Below are 18,314 nucleotides of genomic sequence, written 5' to 3'. Positions count from 1 at the left end.
TATTGTATAATAAACTTCCTTTGGTTGGGAATTCAACAGGGGTAGATTCGTTTGAACTACTAAATCTAGCTCCTGGTGATCATATTGGCGTTCCCGTTGCAATTCTCGATTTGGCGCTAGTATTCCTAACTGACTAAGAAACTACCGGTCATGAGGCAACACATGTCTTCGATCAAGAGTTAAGCCTGCCGCTCATCGCCCAACGTCCCAATTCGTCTAGGTAACCCTATGGAGCGGAACTCTTCGTGAGTACTCGTCTTAACCTAGAGGACTCATAGCAGTCGTCTACGCTCTCGCAGAAGCTTCTCCAAGAATCCTTCTTAGCAGGGTTTTCCTCACTACCATCATAAAAACTGCAGAGATTGCGGACGCTACCCTCTTCCATTCCTTCCTAGAGATAGTCCCGTCTTCTCTACCGCTTCTCATCACTCCGTGAATGATAGAGCCTGCCTGCTTAGCGACTCCGCTAAACGATTTTGGCGGGCCACCACCAATCCCAGGCCTCTTTTCTTGGAAGATATTCTCCTCCTGGGAGCGTTGCCTTTTTACTCCCGAGTCCAATTGGGGCGAATTCGCTTTCACTCCCTTTCCTCTGCCCTCCTCTGCTCCCCTGATAACCTCCCTGGCCCACTCGAGCGTCTGGGGATGCTTCTCAGATAACTGAGAGTAATTCTGGCAACCGTAGCGCTCCAGGATCTTGGTAGCCATACGAAGATCAGAGAAGGACCGTTTGCTCTGCCCTGCCTGCCGTTTGAGCCTAGTGGAGGGTATTCGAAGAGATACCACCGAAGTGCCCGGAAAACTAGGGGAAAGCCCTCTGTTGGTGCTGGCTTCCCCTTCCAACGCCACTACTCTAGGAATCGCAGACGGTTCCATCTGTGATCCGCTACCTATAAAAGTTGGATTCCCACCTGAGACCCCCGGATCAATGCTGAAAGTCGGTTCCGATTTTCCCTCGGTGTTTCCCTTGGTCACTGCCTTACGCGTCGGTTCCGACGCATTACCCCCACTAGCTGGTATATATTCTCATAGACTTAAAATTGAAAGAACTGTGCGTCTCCCTAATGCTTGCATTGTCTTTCAGGCGGAAGTACTGGCATTTGGGGAAGCTTATAGGCTACTAATCGCAGATCCGGGCAATATCGATATTCTTTCAGGTAGCCAAGCTGCAATCCAGGCACTGGGTTCAGTTACAATAACCTCTAAATTAGTGGAGCAAAGTAGGAATAGCCTCACCACCTTGAGCGAGAACCATAAAGTTACCTTAATCTGGGTCCCGGCACATCGGAGCATCGAAGGTAATGAAAAAGCGGACGAACTGGCAAGACGGGGATCTGCCATGAATATCGCCCTTGCAGAATCGGTATTAGTGGTGTGAATCAAGAGTGCAATTGCCCTAAGATACCTCCGAATCGCAGATTGTAGATGGAGAGACCAGACAAAATGCAAAATTAGCAGAACGTTATGGCCCACCTACAATCAGAAGTAATCGTCAACATTGATCAACATGAAACGACGGGACGCCTGGAGACTAACGGCAGTCATAACTGGCTTTCTTTCTGTGGGAGAACAAGCAGCCAAAATGGGCAGCCCTCACAACACATACTGTCACAGTTGTAAACAACCGGAGAAAAAGGAAACAATCTTTCATTTTCTCTGCGAATGTCCTGCCCTATGGAAGGACAGAATGTCAACCCTGGGCCAACCGCTGTTCGAGAGCCTGGAACAGCTGTCTGGCTTAGATGTCAACAACCTGATAAGGTTCCTGAACCGCACAGACTGGATAAAGTCATGCTGTAAATAACTGGTAAACAAGTTGGTAACGAGGATGTGGCATGAAAAAGGTGCGAAAGAGCTAGTTGGATTCTGGAAGAATCACCACTTGTTGCCGTACGCATATTTTAAATTTTGCCGTTTCGAAATCAGATGTTTTGCAATAAATTGAATTTTAAATAAAGACCACCGTAAATAAATTTAATAAGACTGAAATATTTATTGGAAAAACAAAGCTTTTAAGTGTTATGGATTCTTCGTTGGTATTTTCTATAATGTTGGTGGAGGCGGAAGGTGAAAGAAGTAGATCGAATATGAAAATTTAACGAAAAATATTAAGGGACGCAAGTAATCCGCTCGATGTCGAGGACACAATGTAAGTATAGGAATAACTTCATAGGTTAACTTTATTTTATGAAACAAATTTACTAAAAATTACCGTTTGAATAAGGCGGCGTTTTTGTACGTCTTAAGTGCCCTAGATGGAAATGCACGCTCAACGAGATCGTGCTCCCTCTCTTCGCTCCAGCGTTTGTCTTCCGTATTACGTTTTTTTGCGGAGGGTGGGTACCAGCATGGAGTGGGAAAGGATTTTGACATTCCCATGGCTCAATCCACATTTTGTGGCGTATTAGAAGACGTGTTATACACTCTTCAATATCTCCTATGTCCTCAGTGGGGGAATCTTGATTTAAGCAACGAAAAACAAAGACAAGCAAAGATGGACTTTTATCAAAAATATGGATTTCCTGGTGCGATTTTATGTGTAGACGGAACACACATTAAAATTGTTGCGCCAGCTAAGACAAATTCCTGTATTTTAATCGTAAAGGGTAGTATAGCATCAATGCTGATTGTAAGTCTTGCAAAAACTGATATTTCAAATATCTGTCTAATTTATTATTTATTGCAGATATGCGATAATAAAATGAGAATTCGTTACGTGAATGCGCAGTATCCTGGCAGCAACCACGATGCTCGTATTTGGAACGTAAGCAGCGCGCGAAATTTTTTGAAAATAAACACCTAAACGGCGAACGAAACACTTGGCTTTTGGGTATGTGCATACACATATAGACCGTTTGAATAATTTTTTGCTGAAATGATTTTATTTATTTCACAGGAGACGCTGGATATGCTCTAGAGCCATGGTTAATGACACCTTTTCGTTCACCTACAACAGGAAGCGCCGAAAAAAACTACAATAAAATACATGCAAAAGCAAGAAATACTATAGAAAGGACCATAGGTGTATTTAAGAACCGATTCAGATGCCTTCTGGGTGCTCGTGAGCTTTATTATGAACCCATGAAGGTTTGCCAAATAGTGAACGTTGCCGCAGCATTGCACAATATTTGTATCCATTATCGCGGGGTTGATGATTTTTCAGAAAATGTTGAAGAAAACCATTTTAATCAAACGTATGAACCTTCTCCTTCAACATATACTGATGCAGCTATTCGGATAAGGGAATCTATATCTTCAACATTAACACGACTATAATATTCAATTAAAAAATAGCAAGACTTATATGTTTTATGTATTATATGTATGTCTGTTCTTTTTTGTTTTCCGCTAGCTTCCTTTTCATATACGCCTTCCAGTCTAGCCATACCTAGTAAATACGATATATAAGTATACATATATACACACAAGTAAGGCACAGTAAACATTTGTAGTTTTCAATAAAATATGTGTATTAATTTTTTTTTTTTTGACAACGCTTCGAGACTCTTATTTTCTACTTCTAACGTTTGTTGTTTTATTTGATTTTTGGCCGCATTCCAGCACTCCATGTTTCTATGGTGCCTACGCGTTTCTTCCAGGTCGGCTGCTTTTAGGTCGCCAGTTTCCAGTGCTGAACACATTCGCTGCATAGTCGAAGCGAGATTGCTGCAGACTCTTTGCTTGGAAGTCCTTTTGAAGTGCTAGCTGCTCTTTAATAAGATCTGCAGTACTTGTATCGACTCGCTTTTGGACAGTTGGGGCACGTCTCGTGGTAGAAGGACTGCAGTTATCCGACAGCATGGATACGTCCGGATCGGGTCCACTATTCTCTGCTTCGACAGTAGCAGGTAGTGCCACACTTACTGTGCCTATGATATCGTGCATGCTGGTCTCTAAAGCGGTCAGACTGATGACTTCTTCTTCCATCTCATTAAGGTGGTGCTGCTTATATCGGCCACCGATTGTTTGCTCCCTCTTGTTTTCGGACAATTTTCGCTTTATATAAGCCTTCCAATCTAACCACACCTGAAATAAAAATATGTTGTGCAAACGGTTAATGTAGTTATATACAGCCCTTTATTACCTTTTTCCAGCTTGATACATCTTTGGTTGGTGGGCCTATACCGTTAAGCTCCTTCGCAACATTTTCCCAAAACTCGGCTACCTCTTCCTTCGAGCATTTGGAGAACCCCTGAGCAATTTCTAGCTTCTCCTTTATTAGCTCCAACAAACTGGCATACTGCTGACGTGTTGTTACAACTTTGTACCTGTAAAAATCAAATAAAAGTAAATATACTTAAAAAATTCCATTTTGTTTATAGTTTCGTTAATATGGGACTTACATTTTACAGATTTCTTATTTGTTTCCTTTTAAATTTTCTTTTTATTACTTCTTCTAATTTTTGTCTGTTAGTCTAACGTTGTCGTAGAAAAATTGTACGAAACTGTAAGATTTGACGTTACGAGTGTATTCAGTGAATGCTTCTCTACGAATTTCGAATGTGCGTTCGGAGCTATTCGAATTGTATGATTACAATTTCTTAGTTTCTACGAAAAACAGTCTACGACGGATTCTATGATAGGGCTGAATATTTTAAAAGAAAACTTACAAGTGCGCAAAAGCTGTGTGTTCGAAATAACTTTTATTTTCAGCAAGATATTAATTCCAAGCATATTACCTCCGATGTTCGTATATGGATCATACATTATGTGCCTCACATTCTTCCAACACCATCATAGTCTCCTGACTTGAATCCCATCGAACATTTGTGGGATGAACTCGGTAGCTGTGTCGCTAAATTATCATAACTAGCAAAACCCAACTAAAGGAGGTACTTCAACAGGAACGGGGAAATTTAAGTCCAAATGTGACTAACAACCTAGTTAACTCTATGCCTAATAGACTTAATGAAGTCATCGGGCAAAACGAAAAGATATTTTATTTATGAAATTGAGTTGTGTGAAAAATTTTGTCCCTTAAAAATATGAAGAATTTTACATTTTTTAATAATTTTTCATTCATGGAGTAAAGTTTTGTTAAGTTTATATTATGTTTAAGTAAACAATAAGTTTGTGTATCTTTCTTAGAATAACATTTTCAATCACATCAACTTTTTTCAAGATACAGCCTATCGAATGATAAATTAGTAGTTGTGTGAATAATTTTGTCCGTGTGTCTATGTGGACCACATACAAATACATACGTACGTACATACAAGTATGTATTGCTAACTTCGCAATATAGAATTGTCGCGAATTTGGCGAATGGTGATATTTTTGTTGTGGCGAGTTGGTGCCGGTGTATATATATACATATATGTTAAAAAAAAAGTGTGAGAAACACAAGGTGGAAATGGCTAACAGTGACTTGACAGTTGATTTAATAATACGATTAATCGCTAACGCTAATATAGGCCTTAGGCAGAAAACAGGCAGATTATGGTCTCATGTCGAGATTTCACAAGAGACAAGATTTGATCTAGAAGCAACACCGAAAATACTCGCCGATATGTTTACCGGCAATAATAAAATAATAAAAATCATTTGGAACCAAAATTTCCACACGACCCAAAGATAAAAAAATTATTTTGAGCCAAAAGTTTTGAAGTTACCAAAAATAAAAAATCCTTTGGAACCAAAAGCTTAAAAGGTACCCGCCGATATATTTACCGGCAATAATAAAACAATAAAAATTCTTACGAAGCATAAGTTTCCAAGCTAAGCAAAAATAAAAACACTATTTGGAACCAAAAGTTCCCCAGGTACCCGTTGATATGTTTACCGGCAATAATAAAATAATAAAAATCTTTCGGAACCACAAATTTCCAAGGTACCTAAGCATAAAAAATTCTTTGGGACCAAAAGTTTCCAAGGTACCCGCCGATATGTTTAGCGGCAATAATATAAATCCTTAGGAACCAAAAGCTTCCAAGGTACCCAAAAATAACGAATCCTTTGGAATCAAAAGTTTCCAAGGTACCTGCTGATATGTTTACCGGCAATAATAAAATAATAATAATCCTTTGGAACCAAAAGTTTCCAAGGTACCCACTGATATATTTACCAGCAAAAATATATATATATATATATTTTCCCGTGGTTCCTAGGTGGAACCACAAACATAACCAAAGGCTTTCAAGGTACACGGCGATATGTTTACCGGCAATAATAAAAAATATAAATCTTTAAAAACCAAAAGCTTCCAAGGTACCCAAAAATAAAAAAATCCTTTGAAACCAAAAGTGTCCAGGGTGCTAGCCGATTTGTTTACCGGCAATAATCTATATATTTAAAAGAAGGTCTCGTGTTAGTTACAGTTTTCATAACTCAAGAACGGCTGGACCGATTTGACTGAAAATTGACTCAGAGACTTAATGGGCATTTCTTAATTTAAGTTTCTTCAAAAAATGATATAATTGTACTTTATATAAAACTAGCTGACCCGGCGAAATTTGTTCCGCCTTTGAGCAAAATTAATTTTTTTATTAGGAAATGTAAATTAAAAAACTCAAGTATTTTAATGATTCTTTATTGCCCATGTATTCTGGTGCATAGGTTGTACTCTCCAGTTAAGTATGATACCTTCTGATACAAGACATTTTTTGTTTTATTATCAGACGCAAGAGCAAATAACGCAGATGGTCTTTCGACCCTCACATGTCACATGGGAAAAACATGGATTTTTCAGATTCGGACCGCAAACTTTCAAGGATTCGCCTTGTGATTTGTTAATGGCCATGGCGAATGCAAGATGGATCTGAAATTGAAGTCTTTTAAACTAAAACGGCATATAGGTTGGGATCATTGTGATCCTCGGAATGAGAACTTCCTCACCTTAGAATTTTTCTTTCAGTATCGTCGCGTATGTCACATTGTTCACCCATTACTTACAACCAAACATGTACCGTTGCACAGTTTTGATTCGTTTATGTTTCGAAGCATGATTACTACGGAGCCAACCTTTAGGCGTACATTGTGCGGGTGTAAATGAGGCACATCCAAGGAGTTTTAAAATTTAATTGGATAGTTGGTGGCTTCATCTTCATTTGTTACATAGTCAATAGATTTGTTTAAGTCATCTACATATTTATTCTTATCTGCTAAAATTGCTCGCTCACTCCACCATTCATTAGTTTTGTAGTTATTAATGATGTTTGTGAATACTTTGTTGATAAGTTCGTCTTTCGATGAGACAAAGTTACAAAAATTCTGAGGAAATGAAATCAATCCGTTTGGTTCGACGACATTTCGAGCCATGGTCGAGCCATTACTGATAGTCAGAAACTGCTCAGAGAAATCTTCAGCAGATGTATCATAAAGTAATGTACCTCTCATGTTTGTTTTCAGCTAAAGTTTCTTCACATAGCGCCATAGATTCGATGATTTGAGCGATTATTTCGTCGGCAGCCGTTGATCTTGGAATTACTGGCAGTGTTTAGCGGCAATCGACAGATAGTAAAATCACTGAGTCTCCAGAACATCTCGAGTCATTGCGAATATCTTTCAATATTCGGTTAAGTGCTTCTAATATACATTTATGCACCATTGCGCATTCGTCCCGGATGATGATTTTCGATGCTGATAACACTTTGACTATTGCGGAGTTTTTTGCAATATTACAAGTTGGTTCTTCAATAGTTTGAAGATTTACCGGCAATTTTAATTCTGGATGAGTCGTGGCTGTTATTCCAGAAGGGGCAACTGCATCCGAAATATTGGATCTCGCTCGAGCAATGGCTACAACTACTAACATGAGGAATGGCTTACCAGTTCCACCAGGAGGCATCCAGGATATATAAACCACCATTTCCACCATCAACCATTTCCACCATCCACCATTCTACCTTCATTATTGTATAATAAACTTCCTTTGGTTGGGAATTCAACAGGGGTAGATTCGTTTGAACTACTAAATCTAGCTCCTGGTGATCATATTGGCGTTCCCGTTGCAATTCTCGATTTGGCGCTAGTATTCCTAACTGACAAAGAAACTACCGGTCATGAGGCAACACATGTCTTCGATCAAGAGTTAAGCCTGCCGCTCATCGCCCAACGTCCCAATTCGTCTAGGTAACCCTAGGGAGCGGAACTCTTCGTGAGTACTCGTCTTAACCTAGAGGACTCATAGCAGTCGTCTACGCTCTCGCAGAAGCTTCTCCAAGAATCCTTCTTAGCAGGGTTTTCCTCACTACCATCATAAAAACTGCAGAGATTGCGGACGCTACCCTCTTCCATTCCTTCCTAGAGATAGTCCCGTCTTCTCTACCGCTTCTCATCACTCCGTGAATGATAGAGCCTGCCTGCTTAGCGACTCCGCTAAACGATTTTGGCGGGCCACCACCAATCCTAGGCCTCTTTTCTTGGAAGATATTCTCCTCCTGGGAGCGTTGCCTTTTTACTCCCGAGTCCAATTGGGGCGAATTCGCTTTCACTCCCTTTCCTCTGCCCTCCTCTGCTCCCCTGATAACCTCCCTGGCCCACTCGAGCGTCTGAGGATGCTTCTCAGATAACTGAGAGTCATTCTGGCAACCGTAGCGCTCCAGGATCTTGGTAGCCATACGAAGATCAGAGAAGGACCGTTTGCTCTGCCCTGCCTGCCGTTTGAGCCTAGTGGAGGGTATTCGAAGAGATACCACCGAAGTGCCCGGAAAACTAGGGGAAAGCCCTCTGTTGGTGCTGGCTTCCCCTTCCAACGCCACTACTCTAGGAATCGCAGACGGTTCCATCTGTGATCCGCTACCTATAAAAGTTGGATTCCCACCTGAGACCCCCGGATCAATGCTGAAAGTCGGTTCCGATTTTCCCTCGGTGTTTCCCTTGGTCACTGCCTTACGCGTCGGTTCCGACGCATTACCCCCACTAGCTGGTATATATTCTCATAGACTTAAAATTGAAAGAACTGTGCGTCTCCCTAATGCTTGCATTGTCTTTCAGGCGGAAGTACTGGCATTTGGGGAAGCTTATAGGCTACTAATCGCAGATCCGGGCAATATCGATATTCTTTCAGGTAGCCAAGCTGCAATCCAGGTACTGGGTTCAGTTACAATAACCTCTAAATTAGTGGAGCAAAGTAGGAATAGCCTCACCACCTTGAGCGAGAACCATAAAGTTACCTTAATCTGGGTCCCGGCACATCGGAGCATCGAAGGTAATGAAAAAGCGGACGAACTGGCAAGACGGGGATCTGCCATGAATATCGCCCTTGCAGAATCGGTATTAGTGGTGTGAATCAAGAGTGCAATTGCCCTAAGATACCTCCGAATCGCAGATTGTAGATGGAGAGACCAGACAAAATGCAAAATTAGCAGAACGTTATGGCCCACCTACAATCAGAAGTAATCGTCAACATTGATCAACATGAAACGACGGGACGCCTGGAGACTAACGGCAGTCATAACTGGCTTTCTTTCTGTGGGAGAACAAGCAGCCAAAATGGGCAGCCCTCACAACACATACTGTCACAGTTGTAAACAACCGGAGAAAAAGGAAACAATCTTTCATTTTCTCTGCGAATGTCCTGCCCTATGGAAGGACAGAATGTCAACCCTGGGCCAACCGCTGTTCGAGAGCCTGGAACAGCTGTCTGGCTTAGATGTCAACAACCTGATAAGGTTCCTGAACCGCACAGACTGGATAAAGTCATGCTGTAAATAACTGGTAAACAAGTTGGTAACGAGGATGTGGCATGAAAAAGGTGCGAAAGAGCTAGTTGGATTCTGGAAGAATCACCACTTGTTGCCGTACGCATATTTTAAATTTTGCCGTTTCGAAATCAGATGTTTTGCAATAAATTGAATTTTAAATAAAGACCACCGTAAATAAATTTAATAAGACTGAAATATTTATTGGAAAAACAAAGCTTTTAAGTGTTATGGATTCTTCGTTGGTATTTTCTATAATGTTGGTGGAGGCGGAAGGTGAAAGAAGTAGATCGAATATGAAAATTTAACGAAAAATATTAAGGGACGCAAGTAATCCGCTCGATGTCGAGGACACAATGTAAGTATAGGAATAACTTCATAGGTTAACTTTATTTTATGAAACAAATTTACTAAAAATTACCGTTTGAATAAGGCGGCGTTTTTGTACGTCTTAAGTGCCCTAGATGGAAATGCACGCTCAACGAGATCATGCTCCCTCTCTTCGCTCCAGCGTTTGTCTTCCGTATTACGTTTTTTTGCGGAGGGTGGGTACCAGCATGGAGTGGGAAAGGATTTTGACATTCCCATGGCTCAATCCACATTTTGTGGCGTATTAAAAGACGTGTTATACACTCTTCAATGTCTCCTATGTCCTCAGTGGGGGAATCTTGATTTAAGCAACGAAAAACAAAGACAAGCAAAGATGGACTTTTATCAAAAATATGGATTTCCTGGTGCGATTTTATGTGTAGACGGAACACACATTAAAATTGTTGCGCCAGCTAAGACAAATTCCTGTATTTTAATCGTAAAGGGTAGTATAGCATCAATGCTGATTGTAAGTCTTGCAAAAACTGATATTTCAAATATCTGTCTAATTTATTATTTATTGCAGATATGCGATAATAAAATGAGAATTCGTTACGTGAATGCGCAGTATCCTGGCAGCAACCACGATGCTCGTATTTGGAACGTAAGCAGCGCGCGAAATTTTTTGAAAATAAACACCTAAACGGCGAACGAAACACTTGGCTTTTGGGTATGTGCATACACATATAGACCGTTTGAATAATTTTTTGCTGAAATGATTTTATTTATTTCACAGGAGACGCTGGATATGCTCTAGAGCCATGGTTAATGACACCTTTTCGTTCACCTACAACAGGAAGCGCCGAAAAAAACTACAATAAAATACATGCAAAAGCAAGAAATACTATAGAAAGGACCATAGGTGTATTTAAGAACCGATTCAGATGCCTTCTGGGTGCTCGTGAGCTTTATTATGAACCCATGAAGGTTTGCCAAATAGTGAACGTTGCCGCAGCATTGCACAATATTTGTATCCATTATCGCGGGGTTGATGATTTTTCAGAAAATGTTGAAGAAAACCATTTTAATCAAACGTATGAACCTTCTCCTTCAACATATACTGATGCAGCTATTCGGATAAGGGAATCTATATCTTCAACATTAACACGACTATAATATTCAATTAAAAAATAGCAAGACTTATATGTTTTATGTATTATATGTATGTCTGTTCTTTTTTGTTTTCCGCTAGCTTCCTTTTCATATACGCCTTCCAGTCTAGCCATACCTAGTAAATACGATATATAAGTATACATATATACACACAAGTAAGGCACAGTAAACATTTGTAGTTTTCAATAAAATATGTGTATTAATTTTTTTTTTTTGACAACGCTTCGAGACTCTTATTTTCTACTTCTAACGTTTGTTGTTTTATTTGATTTTTGGCCGCATTCCAGCACTCCATGTTTCTATGGTGCCTACGCGTTTCTTCCAGGTCGGCTGCTTTTAGGTCGCCAGTTTCCAGTGCTGAACACATTCGCTGCATAGTCGAAGCGAGATTGCTGCAGACTCTTTGCTTGGAAGTCCTTTTGAAGTGCTAGCTGCTCTTTAATAAGATCTGCAGTACTTGTATCGACTCGCTTTTGGACAGTTGGGGCACGTCTCGTGGTAGAAGGACTGCAGTTATCCGACAGCATGGATACGTCCGGATCGGGTCCACTATTCTCTGCTTCGACAGTAGCAGGTAGTGCCACACTTACTGTGCCTGTGATATCGTGCATGCTGGTCTCTAAAGCGGTCAGACTGATGACTTCTTCTTCCATCTCATTAAGGTGGTGCTGCTTATATCGGCCACCGATTGTTTGCTCCCTCTTGTTTTCGGACAATTTTCGCTTTATATAAGCCTTCCAATCTAACCACACCTGAAATAAAAATATGTTGTGCAAACGGTTAATGTAGTTATATACAGCCCTTTATTACCTTTTTCCAGCTTGATACATCTTTGGTTGGTGGGCCTATACCGTTAAGCTCCTTCGCAACATTTTCCCAAAACTCGGCTACCTCTTCCTTCGAGCATTTGGAGAACCCCTGAGCAATTTCTAGCTTCTCCTTTATTAGCTCCAACAAACTGGCATACTGCTGACGTGTTGTTACAACTTTGTACCTGTAAAAATCAAATAAAAGTAAATATACTTAAAAAATTCCATTTTGTTTATAGTTTCGTTAATATGGGACTTACATTTTACAGATTTCTTATTTGTTTCCTTTTAAATTTTCTTTTTATTACTTCTTCTAATTTTTGTCTGTTAGTCTAACGTTGTCGTAGAAAAATTGTACGAAACTGTAAGATTTGACGTTACGAGTGTATTCAGTGAATGCTTCTCTACGAATTTCGAATGTGCGTTCGGAGCTATTCGAATTGTATGATTACAATTTCTTAGTTTCTACGAAAAACAGTCTACGACGGATTCTATGATAGGGCTGAATATTTTAAAAGAAAACTTACAAGTGCGCAAAAGCTGTGTGTTCGAAATAACTTTTATTTTCAGCAAGATATTAATTCCAAGCATATTACCTCCGATGTTCGTATATGGATCATACATTATGTGCCTCACATTCTTCCAACACCATCATAGTCTCCTGACTTGAATCCCATCGAACATTTGTGGGATGAACTCGGTAGCTGTGTCGCTAAATTATCATAACTAGCAAAACCCAACTAAAGGAGGTACTTCAACAGGAACGGGGAAATTTAAGTCCAAATGTGACTAACAACCTAGTTAACTCTATGCCTAATAGACTTAATGAAGTCATCGGGCAAAACGAAAAGATATTTTATTTATGAAATTGAGTTGTGTGAAAAATTTTGTCCCTTAAAAATATGAAGAATTTTACATTTTTTAATAATTTTTCATTCATGGAGTAAAGTTTTGTTAAGTTTATATTATGTTTAAGTAAACAATAAGTTTGTGTATCTTTCTTAGAATAACATTTTCAATCACATCAACTTTTTTCAAGATACAGCCTATCGAATGATAAATTAGTAGTTGTGTGAATAATTTTGTCCGTGTGTCTATGTGGACCACATACAAATACATACGTACGTACATACAAGTATGTATTGCTAACTTCGCAATATAGAATTGTCGCGAATTTGGCGAATGGTGATATTTTTGTTGTGGCGAGTTGGTGCCGGTGTATATATATACATATATGTTAAAAAAAAAGTGTGAGAAACACAAGGTGGAAATGGCTAACAGTGACTTGACAGTTGATTTAATAATACGATTAATCGCTAACGCTAATATAGGCCTTAGGCAGAAAACAGGCAGATTATGGTCTCATGTCGAGATTTCACAAGAGACAAGATTTGATCTAGAAGCAACACCGAAAATACTCGCCGATATGTTTACCGGCAATAATAAAATAATAAAAATCATTTGGAACCAAAATTTCCACACGACCCAAAGATGAAAAAATTATTTTGAGCCAAAAGTTTTGAAGTTACCAAAAATAAAAAATCCTTTGGAACCAAAAGCTTAAAAGGTACCCGCCGATATATTTACCGGCAATAATAAAACAATAAAAATTCTTACGAAGCATAAGTTTCCAAGCTAAGCAAAAATAAAAACACTATTTGGAACCAAAAGTTCCCCAGGTACCCGTTGATATGTTTACCGGCAATAATAAAATAATAAAAATCTTTCGGAACCACAAATTTCCAAGGTACCTAAGCATAAAAAATTCTTTGGGACCAAAAGTTTCCAAGGTACCCGCCGATATGTTTAGCGGCAATAATATAAATCCTTAGGAACCAAAAGCTTCCAAGGTACCCAAAAATAACGAATCCTTTGGAATCAAAAGTTTCCAAGGTACCTGCTGATATGTTTACCGGCAATAATAAAATAATAATAATCCTTTGGAACCAAAAGTTTCCAAGGTACCCACTGATATATTTACCAGCAAAAATATATATATATATATATTTTCCCGTGGTTCCTAGGTGGAACAAAGGGCCTCTAGCAATAATAAAAGACTAAAAATCTTTTCGAACCACAAACATAACCAAAGGCTTTCAAGGTACACGGCGATATGTTTACCGGCAATAATAAAAAATATAAATCTTTAAAAACCAAAAGCTTCCAAGGTACCCAAAAATAAAAAAATCCTTTGAAACCAAAAGTGTCCAGGGTGCTAGCCGATTTGTTTACCGGCAATAATCTATATATTTAAAAGAAGGTCTCGTGTTAGTTACAGTTTTCATAACTCAAGAACGGCTGGACCGATTTGACTGAAAATTGACTCAGAGACTTAATGGGCATTTCTTAATTTAAGTTTCTTCAAAAAATGATATAATTGTACTTTATATAAAACTAGCTGACCCGGCGAAATTTGTTCCGCCTTTGAGCAAAATTAATTTTTTTATTAGGAAATGTAAATTAAAAAACTCAAGTATTTTAATGATTCTTTATTGCCCATGTATTCTGGTGCATAGGTTGTACTCTCCAGTTAAGTATGATACCTTCTGATACAAGACATTTTTTGTTTTATTATCAGACGCAAGAGCAAATAACGCAGATGGTCTTTCGACCCTCACATGTCACATGGGAAAAACATGGATTTTTCAGATTCGGACCGCAAACTTTCAAGGATTCGCCTTGTGATTTGTTAATGGCCATGGCGAATGCAAGATGGATCTGAAATTGAAGTCTTTTAAACTAAAACGGCATATAGGTTGGGATCATTGTGATCCTCGGAATGAGAACTTCCTCACCTTAGAATTTTTCTTTCAGTATCGTCGCGTATGTCACATTGTTCACCCATTACTTACAACCAAACATGTACCGTTGCACAGTTTTGATTCGTTTATGTTTCGAAGCATGATTACTACGGAGCCAACCTTTAGGCGTACATTGTGCGGGTGTAAATGAGGCACATCCAAGGAGTTTTAAAATTTAATTGGATAGTTGGTGGCTTCATCTTCATTTGTTACATAGTCAATAGATTTGTTTAAGTCATCTACATATTTATTCTTATCTGCTAAAATTGCTCGCTCACTCCACCATTCATTAGTTTTGTAGTTATTAATGATGTTTGTGAATACTTTGTTGATAAGTTCGTCTTTCGATGAGACAAAGTTACAAAAATTCTGAGGAAATGAAATCAATCCGTTTGGTTCGACGACATTTCGAGCCATGGTCGAGCCATTACTGATAGTCAGAAACTGCTCAGAGAAATCTTCAGCAGATGTATCATAAAGTAATGTACCTCTCATGTTTGTTTTCAGCTAAAGTTTCTTCACATAGCGCCATAGATTCGATGATTTGAGCGATTATTTCGTCGGCAGCCGTTGATCTTGGAATTACTGGCAGTGTTTAGCGGCAATCGACAGATAGTAAAATCACTGAGTCTCCAGAACATCTCGAGTCATTGCGAATATCTTTCAATATTCGGTTAAGTGCTTCTAATATACATTTATGCACCATTGCGCATTCGTCCCGGATGATGATTTTCGATGCTGATAACACTTTGACTATTGCGGAGTTTTTTGCAATATTACAAGTTGGTTCTTCAATAGTTTGAAGATTTACCGGCAATTTTAATTCTGGATGAGTCGTGGCTGTTATTCCAGAAGGGGCAACTGCATCCGAAATATTGGATCTCGCTCGAGCAATGGCTACAACTACTAACATGAGGAATGGCTTACCAGTTCCACCAGGAGGCATCCAGGATATATAAACCACCATTTCCACCATCAACCATTTCCACCATCCACCATTCTACCTTCATTATTGTATAATAAACTTCCTTTGGTTGGGAATTCAACAGGGGTAGATTCGTTTGAACTACTAAATCTAGCTCCTGGTGATCATATTGGCGTTCCCGTTGCAATTCTCGATTTGGCGCTAGTATTCCTAACTGACAAAGAAACTACCGGTCATGAGGCAACACATGTCTTCGATCAAGAGTTAAGCCTGCCGCTCATCGCCCAACGTCCCAATTCGTCTAGGTAACCCTAGGGAGCGGAACTCTTCGTGAGTACTCGTCTTAACCTAGAGGACTCATAGCAGTCGTCTACGCTCTCGCAGAAGCTTCTCCAAGAATCCTTCTTAGCAGGGTTTTCCTCACTACCATCATAAAAACTGCAGAGATTGCGGACGCTACCCTCTTCCATTCCTTCCTAGAGATAGTCCCGTCTTCTCTACCGCTTCTCATCACTCCGTGAATGATAGAGCCTGCCTGCTTAGCGACTCCGCTAAACGATTTTGGCGGGCCACCACCAATCCTAGGCCTCTTTTCTTGGAAGATATTCTCCTCCTGGGAGCGTTGCCTTTTTACTCCCGAGTCCAATTGGGGCGAATTCGCTTTCACTCCCTTTCCTCTGCCCTCCTCTGCTCCCCTGATAACCTCCCTGGCCCACTCGAGCGTCTGAGGATGCTTCTCAGATAACTGAGAGTCATTCTGGCAACCGTAGCGCTCCAGGATCTTGGTAGCCATACGAAGATCAGAGAAGGACCGTTTGCTCTGCCCTGCCTGCCGTTTGAGCCTAGTGGAGGGTATTCGAAGAGATACCACCGAAGTGCCCGGAAAACTAGGGGAAAGCCCTCTGTTGGTGCTGGCTTCCCCTTCCAACGCCACTACTCTAGGAATCGCAGACGGTTCCATCTGTGATCCGCTACCTATAAAAGTTGGATTCCCACCTGAGACCCCCGGATCAATGCTGAAAGTCGGTTCCGATTTTCCCTCGGTGTTTCCCTTGGTCACTGCCTTACGCGTCGGTTCCGACGCATTACCCCCACTAGCTGGTATATATTCTCATAGACTTAAAATTGAAAGAACTGTGCGTCTCCCTAATGCTTGCATTGTCTTTCAGGCGGAAGTACTGGCATTTGGGGAAGCTTGTAGGCTACTAATCGCAGATCCGGGCAATATCGATATTCTTTCAGGTAGCCAAGCTGCAATCCAGGTACTGGGTTCAGTTACAACAACCTCTAAAGTAGTGGAGCAAAGTAGGAATAGCCTCACCACCTTGAGCGAGAACCATAAAGTTACCTTAATCTGGGTCCCGGCACATCGGAGCATCGAAGGTAATGAAAAAGCGGACGAACTGGCAAGACGGGGATCTGCCATGAATATCGCCCTTGCAGAATCGGTATTAGTGGTGTGAATCAAGAGTGCAATTGCCCTAAGATACCTCCGAATCGCAGATTGTAGATGGAGAGACCAGACAAAATGCAAAATTAGCAGAACGTTATGGCCCACCTACAATCAGAAGTAATCGTCAACATTGATCAACATGAAACGACGGGACGCCTGGAGACTAACGGCAGTCATAACTGGCTTTCTTTCTGTGGGAGAACAAGCAGCCAAAATGGGCAGCCCTCACAACACATACTGTCACAGTTGTAAACAACCGGAGAAAAAGGAAACAATCTTTCATTTTCTCTGCGAATGTCCTGCCCTATGGAAGGACAGAATGTCAACCCTGGGCCAACCGCTGTTCGAGAGCCTGGAACAGCTGTCTGGCTTAGATGTCAACAACCTGATAAGGTTCCTGAACCGCACAGACTGGATAAAGTCATGCTGTAAATAACTGGTAAACAAGTTGGTAACGAGGATGTGGCATGAAAAAGGTGCGGAAGCGCTAGTTGGATTCTGGAAGAATCACCACTTGTTGCCGTACGCATATTTTAAATTTTGCCGTTTCGAAATCAGATGTTTTGCAATAAATTGAATTTTAAATAAAGACCACCGTAAATAAATTTAATAAGACTGAAATATTTATTGGAAAAACAAAGCTTTTAAGTGTTATGGATTCTTCGTTGGTATTTTCTATAATGTTGGTGGAGGCGGAAGGTGAAAGAAGTAGATCGAATATGAAAATTCAACGAAAAATATTAAGGGACGCAAGTAATCCGCTCGATGTCGAGGACACAATGTAAGTATAGGAATAACTTTATAGGTTAACTTTATTTTATGAAGCAAATTTACTAAAAATTACCGTTTGAATAAGGCGGCGTTTTTGTACGTCTTAAGTGCCCTAGATGGAAATGCACGCTCAACGAGATCGGGCTCCCTCTCTTCGCTCCAGCGTTTGTCTTCCGTATTACGTTTTTTTGCGGAGGGTGGGTACCAGCATGGAGTGGGAAAGGATTTTGACATTCCCATGGCTCAATCCACATTTTGTGGCGTATTAAAAGACGTGTTATACACTCTTCAATGTCTCCTATGTCCTCAGTGGGGGAATCTTGATTTAAGCAACGAAAAACAAAGACAAGCAAAGATGGACTTTTATCAAAAATATGGATTTCCTGGTGCGATTTTATGTGTAGACGGAACACACATTAAAATTGTTGCGCC

General features: G+C 40.2%; 2 pseudogenes; both read right to left on the bottom strand.

The window, feature by feature from the left end:
• Window positions 1-3,261: 3,261 nt before the first annotated feature.
• Window positions 3,262-7,850, bottom strand: LOC129251208 (uncharacterized; annotated as a pseudogene).
• A 3,472-nt stretch (window positions 7,851-11,322) lies between these two features.
• Window positions 11,323-15,743, bottom strand: LOC129251207 (uncharacterized; annotated as a pseudogene).
• Window positions 15,744-18,314: the final 2,571 nt, after the last annotated feature.

This window comes from Anastrepha obliqua, unplaced genomic scaffold (assembly GCF_027943255.1).
Source record: "Anastrepha obliqua isolate idAnaObli1 unplaced genomic scaffold, idAnaObli1_1.0 ptg000009l, whole genome shotgun sequence".
In the NCBI taxonomy this organism is placed as follows: Eukaryota; Metazoa; Arthropoda; class Insecta; order Diptera; family Tephritidae; genus Anastrepha; species Anastrepha obliqua.
This window is presented reverse-complemented; position numbering and strand designations above follow the sequence as displayed.